The following is a 14,935-nucleotide window of genomic DNA, read 5'->3' as shown; positions in this document are numbered from 1 at the left end:
TCCAATAAAGAGAATAACGTCACCCAAACTGCAGTAGGAAATGGCCCGTGTACATTTAAGTGCCTCCCTCTCCCAGCTCCCCTTCGGAGAGGGAAAGCGGACACAGGCTACGGGGAGGGTGTGCGATGTGAAACTTGGGTCCGCCTGCAAGCCTCTTGCTTCCTCCCCTCAGACAGTCGCCCCCAAAGAAGTGGAAGAGAGGTAGCGATGCTCAGGTGTAGGGGGGTCTATTAGCCACCCACAGTTGCAGCCTATTTCTCTTCAGTCACTTATCAAGTGCAAGAAAAATGTGTCAACATTTGCCCTTACGTGGGTCACTCTCAGGAGGCCGCACACTCAAGGTTACTTGGGCTGCAATCCTGAACACACTTTGGGAGCCCATAAATCTCCACCCTTCCCAATTTCAGTTCGCTTAACAGGAGTATTCTTTCTACCTTCAAAACCTGTGGACATCATCCTGAGCAAAACCTACACTTTTACACACTACTGCAAGCTGCTTCAAATGAAGATTGTGTGGTGGCGTTCAAAATTACAAGCCCTATTCTGGACAAACAAGTCAAACAACCTTGTCATGACCAGGGAGCTATTTTGGGCCCCCAAAATAGGATTGCCCCAAGCAAGGAGATCATATGTGCCTACTCAGATTATTGCCTATAGGTGAAGAGTGGATTCTAACCATGACTAGTGATTTTGAAGATGGTACCAGGCTGCAGTAATTATTATAGATTTGTTAACACTTTGGACATAGGAAATGTCTCTTTACACCAAGCAGGTGTAAGTGAGAGACTTGCCCCATGCCCAAAATATAATCTTGTAGAACCCCTTCAGTCTGTCACCTACTGCGGGAGGAATGTGCCACTTACATGCATTACTTAATTAACCCTCATAAAATCACATATGAAATAAAAAGTGTGTCATCAAGCTAGCATCTCATATGAACAGCATGCTTCTCAGTTTCCCAGAGCATTTGGGCCACTTCTCTTAAATATATACATGGGTATTTATTTACCACATTTATATACTGCCTTTCTGCTAGTACATGCAAGTGGAGAATGTGATACTCACTGGGTATATTTCATACCTAACAGGAAATGAGCATTATCACCAGGTGTCATGTTTTCTTAGTGAGCTACACATCCCCAGAAGAAAATACTATTCCAGACATTCTCCCCGTGCGCATACCCACTCCCCCAGCGCACTTCTTTTTACATCCTAAAACTGTTTTCCCTTTAGCAAAAGACAGTGAAAGGTGTAGCACATGATTGCTCTGCTAGCCTGTGTTCCTTTTAGATGTGTAGGTTGATTCAATCACCAGAAGTTGAAATAATGAACATCGCTGCTCATTTCACATTTTGAAAATAAACTATTCAGAGAAGTTGTGACCACCACCACCCCAAAAATAAACCCATCACAAGCAGAGGGAGAAAGTAGACACTACGGAAAATGGCAGCAGAGTGCATTCATCCTCTGAAAGTCCCAGTAACTGAGGAATATGCTTGCCATTCCAATGTTAATACGGTTTTCATTATTCCCCTCTAGAAGAAGAGAAGCACAGGCCCACTGGAGACATATTGAAGCACCCTGGAGACAATTCTCTTCCTGTGGAGAAGAAAATATGTCTTGTCCGTACACAACTTACACAAAGCAATGGTTGATACTCTGCCACAAATCAGTAGGAGGTGGGAGGAACCACATGGCTCCATACCCCTGCTGCACAAAGGCTTGATTAATCCAAAGGGCACCTGTAAGCCCACCAAATGTCAGAGTTTCACCAGCAACATATCCAGAAATTGCCAGATCCCACTGTGTTGCAGGAGCTCTGGACACTTCTCATTGCTGTAGGCTGCCCACAGCCTCCTGTGCCAGCGCAACATCATTCCAGTATATGTGGCTTCTGTGCATATCTGATTTGGCCAACACCATGGTAACCTTCTGAGGTTGCCAAAGAACCCTTTGGCTTTGGTTTGAGTGGCTAGTTCAGGTTTCAGTCTGCTTCTGCTGCAGGCTGAGACCACAGATCCACAGCCAAATGTTGCTTTAAGTGGGATTCAGTAGCAGACATGTACAGGCAGACATGTCTCTCTCACTGACTCACATCTTTTGGAAAGAAAAAGTAAAATGGCTACTTGGATGACCATGGGAGAAATAATCATTTTATTATTTTTACAGGTCTATCTATACCTTCCACCTACTCCCCTCAAGTGAAACAAAAATTCAATTGAATCTCCCTCCCAAAAAAACTCAATGCACCCCAATGCTAAACATGATCTCACAGAATTCAGTGGGACTTTCTACAAAATAGTTGTGTGTAGGACTCCAAACTAACTTAATTTATGAAAGACGCCTAAACTGGGCTTCTCAACCAGGTTAAAAAAAAGAGTAGTGAATTAGGTTGCCACTTTTGGTTGGGTAAAATGCAGGACAGGTTGGAAGGGGTGGAGATTGGAGGGCACACATACTCCCATGGCACCAAATCTTCACCCCCCAGTTTGTGGAGGGGGGGTTCCCCACATTCAGCCTCCCTCACCACCCCAGCCCTACTCTTCCCCTTGACTCACATAGATGGGCCAGGTTGCCTATGCTGGCAGCAGAAGAGACTCAAGCGTGGAGGAGGAGAGGTCAGGTCAGAGTGGCGGAGGGGGTCAAGCAGTGATGGACCCGCACCATGCTAAACCAGCACCAGTGACGACTGAGGAGGAGCACCAGCAAGAAGAGAGAAGGAAGGAGATGGCGTGGGAAGGAGAGGGAGTTGCTTCTTCCCCTTTCTCTCTATTGTCACTCACACTGTACTGGGCTCCTCGTCAGTCACATCAACAGTGACCCAGCCACCATTTTGGGCTGACTGCCTCCTTCTCACGCCTGATAGTGTCAAGGAATGGAGGGGCTGCTCCTGGGGTTGGGGAGGATAATACAGTAGTGATGAGGACAGTGACAGGAAGCGAGGGGAAGTGGGGCAGATGACACCAGCAATGAACTCTCACTCTCCACTAGACCCACCCTCTACCTGCAGAATTTTGAAGAGGAGGAGCTCAAATATGGGAAAAAGACATCCCATTTGAAGTGCTTAACAGGACAGGAGCAACTCTTGTCCCAAAACTGGATGATCCCATTTTTCAAAGGATGTTTCAATAACTTCTTTAAGAAGAAGCTTGAATCGTTTCCTCCCCTTCCTCTTGCAATAGTTAATGTAACCAGTCAGGAAGAAAGGCAGACCCAAGCTCAGATTTTACAGCTGTACTATCTTGCTTTTCCTAATTTTTAAAATGAACGTATGGAAGAAATAAGGTAGTTAGCTTCATTGCATTTATCCCTTTCCATCCTAAGATGCCCAGGATGCCTTGAGCACTCTTGGAAAAGATTTGGAAAATGTGACTCAGAAATGTAATAAATAAGTATAGAGCAGTTGCTGGCTAATAAGCTCTATACCTGCCTTCGAAAACAAGCTTGCATCTGAATCTGAAATGACTCAGTTTGTGCACTTACATTTCTTAAAAGCCGCATGCACTTTCCTAGCACAGAGAAAGAGTAAACAATTATGCCTCATATTAGAAGTACCTTCCTGATTCAAATTTAATAATAGGCCTCGTGATGCAAAGAAATGGAACAAACCACACACTAACCTATCTGATCTGTGAGAAATTTTATTCCTACCCACAAAAATGAGAACCAGCTAGATCCTGAGTACAAAACAAAGCCTCTCTTCTGAGCCTCCCGTGATAAAATTTTATTTGGTTTCTAGCAAAGTTCTGGAGGCTGCTTGGCTTGCCACAGCCCTGGCATGCAATAACTCAAGTGTCTTCATGGTGATGAGTAAGGAGGAACAAGAGAAGAGAGGTATAGTAAGATGGGGGGAGGAGAGAGAGAGAGAAAGTGAGCATGAGGAAGAGCAAAACCTGTTTACTCATTCACTGCACCTGCTTGTAAGAAACATTCCAGGCAGCCCTTGGCCTGCTTGCTCACTTATGCTGCAGACGAGTGCAGGCAAGTCAAAGTCCTAGATTCACACCATTTTAGAGTTGGAAGGGACACTGGAGGTCATCTGGTCCATTCACCTGCTCTCAGTGCAGGAATCTTGCAACTACAGCATTCCTGGCAGATGGCCATCCAGTTTCTGCTTAAGTACCTACAGCAAAGGAAAGCCCACCACCTCCCAAAGCACTCTGTTTCCCTGTCAGGCATTTCTTGGGAAGTTAGGAAGTTTCTCCTAAAATTCAACCCAAAGCTTTCCCCTTGTGATTTCTACCCATTGGTTTTAGTTCTGCTCCTCTGGGGCAACAAAGAGGCCTTTATCTTCTTTTCTCCAGGCTAAATATAGCTAGTTCTTCTGACCTGGTTTCTCACATGGGCTCCCAGAAGAAGAGTTTGAAGAAGAAGAAGAGTTTGGATTTGATATCCCGCTTTATCACTTCCCTAAGGAGTCTCAAAGCAGCTAATATTCTCTTTTCCCTTCCTCCCCCACAACAAACACTCTGTGAGGTGAGTGAGGCTGAGAGACTTCAGAGAAGTGTGACTAGCCCAAGGTCACCCAGCAGCTGCATGTGGAGGAGTGGAGACGCGAACCCGGTTCACCAGATTACGAGACTACCGCTCTTAACCACTACACCACACTGACTCTCCAGAGTCTTGGAACAGCATCATCATAGTGATGAAAGAAAAGTAAAGGTAGAAGACCATCAAAGAGGAGATGGTGTGGGGCAAGAAAAGGGAAAACAGGGTAAGAGAGGGGTTGGGTCATCCAAGACAAGAGAGGGAGCCAAGATGGGAGAACAGTGCCTGGAACAATTCTGGTGGATTGGCCCAGCAGTAAAAACTCATTGGAGACCTCAACTAGAAACACTGCAAATAGTTTGCACTGTAAATCAAATGTTTTAAATCATTTGGAAGCACAATGTTCCTGCTATGTGTATGAAGCTAAGTTATTATTCGAATCTATGCAGCTAATTATCTTTTGCAAGCTGCTTTAAGTGGGGTGGGATGAGGGTTATTTGCCAGAGCAGTCGGGAAGGCGAAGCAGAGAAAGTGCTAGAAGTGGAAAAGATGAAGATGAACCTTGAAAGAGATCTTCTACCTGGATAGTACTGAAGCAGTGGTTGCCATAAATGAGCAAATAAAAGGCATCACTTGCAATATGATTTGCACCGAGTCTAGCACTTCTATTCCCACCCCCACAGAAATTCTGGAGTTAGGACTAATAGTGCATTAGAACAAACAGGCAGAACTTCTAGCAAACTATTCAAGCCACATTCGGAGACAGGACACTTCAGCCAGTCAATGCTTGCAACCAGTAACAGGAGATGGTTGATTGTGTCCTGCTTTTAAGATTTTCATGGACATCTGGGTGGCCAAGCCACTGTACGAAACAGAATTTGGAGTTTGAAATAAACAGACCTTGGAACGATCCAAGGCATGTACTGATTCTGCTTTGGAGATAGCACTTTGGCTGCTACCCCAATGTTATTTTCAGTGGCCCATAAAGATGTAAAAAACAAACAAACATATTTTCACAAGACACCACAGGTCTGTCCTCTGACCTCCGATAAGGTCCACTGACTTTCTTACCAGAAGGTAGAAATTCCCTAAATAGTACAGAGAAAAATACCGATGAGAATGCACAGCCAGTAATTGATCTGAACAGAATCACTCTAACAATAAAAATGTCAAGTTGTTTGTTCAAATGAGGGGGTGGAAGCTAGCTAAAAATGTAATTCACACTCTCCTTTATATTCAATAACAGTCTGTACAAAAATAATGCAACTGCAATAAGCTCTAAGATGCCTGGAAAGATGCTTTGAGGACTTCCGGGTTGGCGCCTCCAGCAATGGCTGAATTCCTCTGATCGGGAGGAATTTGCTTCGTGGAAATTAGGGTCTGGCCGCCACGGCAAAGGCGGGGACCCACCAAAAATCACAGGCGGGAGAAGCCTGTGAACGTGGGATTTGGCTGGCACCTTTTGCGCCTCCCCTACTCGTGGGGAAACCCGGTTTCGGGGATCCGGAGCGACGTGGGGTGAGTGGCGCGGTGCTTCGAATTGACTGCTTCTTTCATGGAGTGAAGCCGCATAGCTGTTGTCGGAGAGCGCTGACTTTTCCCTGTGGACAGTTTGATCTTAAAACAACTACCCGTGAGTAGAACGGAAAATTGGATTTTTAAACGTCTTAATTTGGCACCGAAACGGGGAGGTTTAAAACAGGAAGTCCGCCTTCCCCTTTTGTAAATAGACTGAAGCAAAGAGGCTGCAAGCTAAAGTCTCGGAAAGTCTTCTGTAAAGGATTAAACCTCCATCGGTTAAAATCATTAAACCCCCCTTGGAAGCAGGAGAAGGGGGGGGGGATTTTGGATCGTGTAAGCCTGCAGGAGAGAGAGTGAAGAAAGATAAATTACCACCGCTTCGAACCTGGAAACGGGCTGCTAGTAAGACTGACGTTTTGGGAAAGTTCATTGACTGTGAATAAATCGTATGTGGACAGATTGCTAAATAAGAGAAATATATTGTTTCCATTGTTTCCTTCTGCATTTAAAAAGGAGTAAAAGTAACCGAAAATTGAAACTAATTTTGTTGCTTGACAAATAGAAATTGTTTCCCTCTAGAGGGAGCCTTTGAAACTGTTACAGGAATGGAGCTGGGGGGATTACCAGCTGCAGAGATAAAAAACTGTGAGAACCAGGGATTGACCTTGGATTGGTAAGAATGTCGACAGAAGAAGCCTTGGTGATTGCATTATGCAAGATAAGTTCCTCATTGGAACAGCTTCATGAGAAGATGGATGTGATGACTATCAAAATTGACAATTTGGGACAAAAAGTGACTGATTTGGGACAAAAAGTGAACATCTATACAGAAACTATTCAGGGATTGTTTCAGGAATCTACTTTGACATGGCAAATTGTTGAGAATGCAAGGGAGAAAGTTGTTGTTGAACCTAAAGTAATACAAGTGGAGAGAGTCCCAGTCTTACAGAGGCAATTTGATGAATATAAGTTGTTGCCTTCTATGGCTGAATTTAGAGAAAGTCAGATTTTGAGGATTGGAACCCTGCTTGGATTTGAGAAGGAAAGTTGGATAGATTCCCTCATGCAGGGATGTACTGACCTTTGGGATTTGGACTTGGGCCAGGAGGAGATTGGAGTTGTGGAGACTTTCAGTTTTGGAGGGATTTTGAAACACGTCCTGAAACATTTTTTGGACTTTAATGCTAACTATGGAGATTTGGCTGACCTGTCGAGAAGGATTAAAAATATTGCTAGGTTGGAGCCTCCCCGAGATCTACTCCTCGGCATCAAAGGAAGGAAATTAAGAACAGGATCAACAGAAGACAAAGTAAAGTGCATGTATAAATATGAAGAAGATCTGCAGAAGGGACTTGGAAAAGAGTTAAGAGCCTCGGACAGAAGATCACCAGGTTGATGGACCATATGGAATAGACGGAAAGGACTGGCAGAATCCGAGACCAGGGAGAAGAGACGGTGGAAGAAGATTGGAAAAAGTTTAAAGTTTATTTATAGAAATAGGGTAAAATTAATGAGTGTTAGAAAAATGTTGGAATGAAATTATATGGCTTTAGCAGAAATGTTATAAGGAGTTAAGTATAAATAAGTATTATGGCATTAATGGAAGTTAAGGTTAAAATAAGTTAAGTTAATTATATGACAGAAAATAGAGAAAGAAGGAAAGGAATTGCTGAAATAATTAATAGAAGTGGAATACAAAAAGGGAGGTGTGAGGAGGTCGATGAAACGAGGGAATGAAAGATAGGGCATTGAAACGGTATGATGTATGTTTTTTTAAAAAAAATTATGTTTAGTTTAATGTGTTAATGTTGTGTTGTGCATTGTTTATATATTGTAATGTATTATATTTTATCTCTTTTGCCTTTTTTGGTTTTTTTTTCTTTTTCTCTTTTCTTCTTTTCTTCTCTTTTTTTGTAAGTAATAAAAGTAATAAATATTTTTTTTTAAAGGAAATGCTTTGAAGAAAATTTTATTCTCTCAAAAGTTGGTGTTTTCTCCTACAAAATTCATAGTTTTCTCTTTCCTCCCCTGAATCTGCAAGATGAATGATGTAGTTTCCCTGGACCTCTTGGTTTCTTAGCAAATACTATAATGTCGCACACAGAAAGCATGCCAAGCCACCCCACCAGTCTGATTTCGTGTAATGTTAAAACATGCACAGAACAAGGCAATTTTCCTGTTTATGAAATGCTCTTTTTAAATGTGTAATTAGCACATTCCATCTGGGTATTGTTTTCTTAACTGGTAGCTTGATCAGGTAAGTTTAAGTCCAGCAATCGTAGAACAGACCTTAGACTGGTATAAGGTGGTCTGTTGTGATCTCATGTGGCTGTTATCAAAGGTCACACTTCTGCATCAGTGGTTTTCAGTTACTACAGGATACTATAAAGTGCTGACATTCCTGCTGATTTATGCTGACCTTTTAAACCCTTCCCCTATTCTGCCAAAGTTCATGCAAGTGCTTTTCCTTACTTGCTGAGGGCAATATTAATGTAAAAAATAAATACAAGGATACTAACAGGGTGTGATGGAATCGTACAAGCATGAAAAAGGACCGACAAGATCTTGGTTGGGCACCTAAATCCTAAAGATATGCTTAATGGAATAGCTTGCACTGATATGGATACTAGCATCTATGTTTAGCGCGAATCCATCTATACATGATCTCAGATGTTGCCGTATTGGGCGCATAGATTGCGCCCTCCTAGCAGAGTCCTGGCAGTCACCAAAATGCTTTCAGAATGTATCAGAAGTGAGCTATCTCCAGGCTTACCTCAACAACAGCTTCTTTTTTTCTGTCCCATTTCAAATTGTGCAACAGCTTTATGCAATATTATTTCTGTAACCTCGGGTTACAGACGCTTCAGGTTACATACGCTTCAGGTTACAGAATCCGCTAACCCAGAAATATTACCTCAGGTTAAGAACTCTCCTTCAGGATGAGAACAGAAATCATGCTCCGGCGGCGCGGTGGCAGCGGGAGGCCCCATTAGCTAAAGTGGTGCTTCAGGTTAAGAACAGTTTCAGGTTAAGAACAGAACTCCGGAACGAATTAAGTTCTTAACCCGAGGTACCCCTGAAATATGGTATCTCAACTAAAGCACCCATGAAAGTTGGCCATCCAAACTCTGCTTAAAAACCTCCCATGAAGGAGAGCCCACCATTTTCTGAGGGAGTCTGTTTCACTGTTGAACAGCTCTTTCCATCAGAAAGTTCTTCCTGATGTTTAGTCGGAATCTCCTTTCTTGTCTTCCTAACCAAAGAGGAACCTCCTGTTTCAGCATGTATTGTTCAATGCACAGCTGTTTAATACACATATGATCTGTTATGACTGGTATGGAACAGTTGCTTAAGTTTATTATTTTTGTACCTAGTCAGGACAAGTGGGCAACAGAGTGGCATTCTTAATCACTACCCTCCAACCCTTACTCTGAAAGCAGTGTAATATATTTATATTTAACTTGGCTTTCAGTGGCCAGAGATACAGTACTATAGGGGAAGTTGGGCATAATCAGTGTAATGGAAGGTTTTAACATTCAGATATAGTTAATTTCAACAATTAACATATGGGGATGAGATAGGTTATAAATCAATCAATTAGTGAATACTGCCCCAAGTAGAATGACCAGATGAAAAATGACAGAGTTCCCGCACCTTTAATATATGTGTAGAAGAGGTAATTTCAGCAAGTGTTGCTTATCACATAAGCTATACATGCTGAAATTTCCTATTTACACGTGTATTAAAGGTACAGGAGTCTCATATTTTTCTTACTCACTGGGCTACCTATCAAATATTATTTTTGAAATCTAGACACCCTGGTCACTGCTTGTAAGATTTCTGCCACATCTAGGGCTGCAGCAAGTCCACCTTTTATTTTATACATGGAGAGCCAGCATTTATTTATCACAGCTGATTCACCTTCTAACTACTACCACCAAATAAAAGTACTTTTTTGTTTACCAACGTATTCAGCTATATCCAAGTAGTTGCTGCAATTTAGGCAGTCAGACAGGCTTCTATAATTAAAGGTAACAATATATTCTTTATTATAAACAATAAGGGTATGATAAGGTGAAAACTATACTTCTATTTTTTACTGATTATTTGAGCCTTACTTGGATTAACTATAATAAGGTTACTGTAACTTTAAACAATAGTCACAAAGGTTTATATAAGGCTGGCTGATCAAACTTACTCCCTAACCCTATTTGATTTATATGCCAGTTATCCTTAATCCTTCTTCCCAGTGGAATGTCTCCCTCGGGGGGGGGGGGTTTGTGGACTCTCCTTCCGTGGAGGTTTTTAAGCAGAGATTGGATGGCCGTCTGTCATGGATGCTTTAGTTGAGATTCCTGCACTGCAGGGGGTTGGACTAGGCAACCCTTAGGGTCTCTTCTAACTCTACAATTCTATGATTCTATGATAATCTCACTACCAAGTACTGTGGAGCTCAGCTGGTTTTCTTGGAGCTAAACTTCCAGGCAATTCTCACTCATGTCAGCTCCAGAAGCTTCTTAGTGAATTCTCCTCACTGCTCAACACCCTTATATGGCTTCACTACTAATCTGGAGCTTAAAACAGTAATTTAGCTCTTTTGGGCAGACTATACTGAAAGGCTTTTCCCTAGCCTCAAACAGCCTTTTGCCATCTTGCTTCTTCTCCACACCAATCTTATTCCTAGCCATGCTCACTCTACTTTGTCAACTCTGGCTCCCTCTATCCCCTGGTCTCTCCTAACAGTAGCAGAAGAGGCTTATTTATATCCCAGCCAGACTATCCTTCAACCAATCAGAGTCAAGTGGTATAGAATTCCCCCCACAGACCACTTTCCCCATCCAATGAGTGACCAACAATTTCTACCCGGAAACCAATCAAAAGTGTGATTTTGCAACCCACTATCTCAGTACATATTTAAAAGAACCCAGTTTTTTCAGACCAGACTTCTGTGTAATTAGCAGCCAAATGTCAGGCACCAACTGATAATTTAATTCTTACAATGCCCCCACCCTCATTTCCACACATTGTGTCGAAACAAAACCCAGCTCTAATAAAGATATTTTTTTAAAAAATGATTTCTCCACAAAGGCAAAGAAATAGGAACATTAAGCACACACCAGAACTGAAATTTATCTATGTAACGTGTTGTTAGTCCTACAAAATAAGTGAGCAGGTGATGTGTTTCATCAGTCAAATTTCTACTGGCAAGAGCATGTTTGCTAGGCTTAGGAGTTTAACAGTTTGTAATGGGACGCGGGTGTCGCTGTGGGTTAAACCACAGAGCCTAGGGCTTGCCAATCAGAAGGTCAGCGGTTTGAATCCCCGCGACGGGGTGAGCTCGCGTTGCTCGGTCCCTGCTCCTGCCAACCTAGCAGTTCAAAAGCACACCAGTGCAAGTAAAGAGGTACTGCTCCAGCAAGAAGGTAAACGGCATTTCCGTGCGCTGCTCTGGAAGCTGACCCGGAAGCTGTATGCCAGCTCCCTTGGCCAGTAAAGCGAGATGAGCGCCGCAACCCCAGAGTCATCTGCGATTGGACCTAACGGTCAGGGGTCACTTTAATGAATGTCACTTCTCTTCAGATAATTGTGATTAAATATTGTTATTACTTATGCCATAACAACCTTCCAGACAAACTAGAAGGGCAGCATCTGACACATTTACAATTTAGTATTTAGTCATGATCCATGTGGACAGTATTATGGAAATGTTCCTTGAGCATGTGAGGATAGTGACCACTGAGATTCTCCCTCACACCACCCCTAAATTTAATGCATGGTTTTCATGTCCCTTCACCTAATAGCACTTGCTCCAGCTTCTAAGTAGGTGGAATAAAACCCAAGTCTAATGTATGTGGCTCTGGAAAATGCAGCTGGCAGGGGGCTACTCTTTGCCTTCGAAACATGCTTTCCTCAAAGCAAACATCAAGCTAATTGCTTCTGTGTTGTGTCTGGATTCTCACCAGCACAGGACTGCAGAGATCCGAGGATTATTTACCTGCACCTGGACTGCCCACACAGGCTATTTTAAACTCCTATGAAATATAAGGAATCAATGCCAGTATTTGTGCAAGCAGTTTGATGCCAACTATAAATGTTAGCTTGGAACACTTTGCTTCATTGGCCAGTGTGGTTAATATAAGCCCCGCTTCCATGTTTGCCTTAGACTGTCACGCATTCTTAGAAACACCATCTTTCTAGCTGCTAATGAGGGATTTGGCAGGTGAGTATTCTCACTAAACGTTTGCTTAAATGAAATTTGAGGATCTATCCAGGAACTTGGTTTTCCTCATCACTGGACAGCCAGTGTGGCGAAGTGCTGGACTAAGCCCAGTGAGACCTGGGTTCAGTTCCCCATTCAGCTGTGAAATGGCTTGGATAACCTTGGGGTCTGACACCGTCTCTGAGCCTAATCATCTTCATAGGATTGCAGCGAGGATAAAACGAGAGGGAGAATCGTGTACATTGCATAAAGACACAAGAGCATTTATTTATTTTTATTTATCTTAATTATTAAATTTTCATACCACCCTTAATCCGAGAATCACAGGGCAATTTACAATATAAAGAATGTCACGAAATTAAAAGACAGCAGTCATGAAATTAAAAGACGCCTGGTCCTTGGGAGAAAGGCAATGGCAAACCTAGACAGCATCTTAAAAAGCAGAGACGTCACCTTGCCAACAAAGGTCCGTATAGTTAAAGCCATGGTTTTCCCAGTAGTAATGTATGGAAGTGAGAGCTGGACCATAAAGAAGGCTGATCGCCGAAGAATTGATGCCTTTGAATTATGGTGCTGGAGGAGACTCTTGAGAGTCCCATGGACTGCAAGAAGATCAAACGCATCCATTCTTAAGGAAATCAGCCCTGGGTACTCACTGGAAGGACAGATCATGAAGCTGAGGCTCCAATACTTTGGCCACCTCATGAGAAGAGAAGACTCCCTGGAAAAGACCCTGATGTTGGGAAAGATGGAGGGCACAAGGAGAAGGGGACGACAGAGGATGAGATGGTTGGACAGTGTTCTTGAAGCGACAAACATGAGTCTGACCAAGCTGCGGGAGGCAGTGGAAGACAGGGGTGCCTGGCGTGCTCTGGTCCATGGGGTCACAAAGAGTCGGACACGACTAAACGACTAAACAACAAACAAGAGCGCGAGAGGAGCCTGATGGATCAGGCCAACAGTCTATCTAGCCCACAAGCTGTTCTCTCAGTGGCCAACAAGATGTCTGTGGGAAACCCAGAAGCCGGATCTGATCACATGAACATTCTCCTCCCCTGCAGTTTCCAGGAACTGGTATGTGGAAGCATTACTGCCTCCAGCTATGGAGGCAGAGCATAGCCATAATGGCTAGTACACTGCCATAAGGTCCTTGGGGGAAAGGTGGGATATGAATGTAATCTTCCATATGCAGTTAGCAGCATGGGGGAAATTATGGAAAGACGATCTAAAATTTACAGAGTGCTATATGCTGAGACTCTCGAGAGTCCCATGGACTGCAAGAAGATCAAACCTATCAATTCATAAGGAAATCAGCCCTGAGTCCTCACTGGAAGGACAGATCCTGAAGTTGAGGCTCCAGTACTTTGGCCACCTCATGAGAAGAGAAGACTCCCTGGAAAAGACCCTGATGTTGGGAAAGATGGAGGGCACAAGGAGAAAGGGAATACAGAGGACGAGATGGTTGGATAGTGTTCTCGAAGCTACCAGCATGAGTTTGACCAAACTGCAGGAGGCAGTGGAAGACAGGAGTGCCTGGTGTGCTCTGGTCCATGGGGTCATGAAGAGTCGGACACGACTAAACGACTAAACAACAACACATGCTGAAAGAAAACTATATGAAGATGACGTACCGCTGCTTATCTAACACCCAGTAGTTTAGCGAAAACGTATAGGACTAATTCGAATGTATGTTGGAAATGTAAGGAAAAAGAGGACACTTTTTACCATATGTAGTGGAATTATACAAAGATTAAGGAATTCTGGGAAATGATATATAATGAACTAAAAAAAAATGTTTAAAATAACATTTATCAAAAGACTAGGAGCTTTCCTTTTAGGAATTTTAGGTGCAGACATACCGAAGGAAATGAAAAGACTATTCCAGTATGTGACTACAGCTGCAAGGATGTTACTTGCCCAGCGATGGAAAGAGGAGAAGATGCTGACAGAAGCGGACTGGCAGATGAAACTATTAGACTATGCAGAGATGGCGAGATTGACCAGGAAAATCATAAATCAGGAGGATCAAAACTTCAGTAGGGAATGGGACAAATACAAAATGTATTTAAAGGAACACTGTAATCACTTGAGCCCTTTGGCAGGCTTTTAATAACTCCTGCAGTGTTACAGAGACTTTGGATATTTGGGAGGAATTTTGTATGTAGAGAAATTATAATATGCAGTTGACCTAGATATACTAAGGACCCACAGAGGGGAGGAGGGAAGTCCTAGGATTCAGAAGAATCTTGTTTAATTTCAGAATATCAGTGTGTTAAATCTGAGATTTCTTTTGTAAAATGAATAACAATTATATTAAAAAAATACGAATGAATCTTCCATAAAAATTGCAGTGGGAAGGGGCATCACACCAATTAGGAACGTGGGAAGCCGCCTCATGCCCAGCCAGACCATTGGTCCGCTGAGCTCAGTACTGTCTCCAACCCAGGAGAAACGATTCTCTTCCCATCCCAAGCTCTGCCACTGAGCTGCAGACATTCCCTTGATATTATGCTGCTTCTACCTTCGGGTGTTCAGATCTTGCTTCACAGAGCCCTCCTTAATGATTGTGATCCTTTCTTCAAAGACTGACCCTGCATATCCAGCAATAAAAATAAAAAAAGCAAGAGAGCAGGCTGCTAAGCAGTCTCTGGAAATTGGAACCTCAGGCAAGCAAATATCAGGCATGCCATCTCCTTAATAGGTTGG

Source organism: Podarcis cretensis (assembly GCF_951804945.1).
Source record: "Podarcis cretensis genome assembly, chromosome: 2".
NCBI classification, from domain to species: Eukaryota; Metazoa; Chordata; class Lepidosauria; order Squamata; family Lacertidae; genus Podarcis; species Podarcis cretensis.
This window is presented reverse-complemented; position numbering follows the sequence as displayed.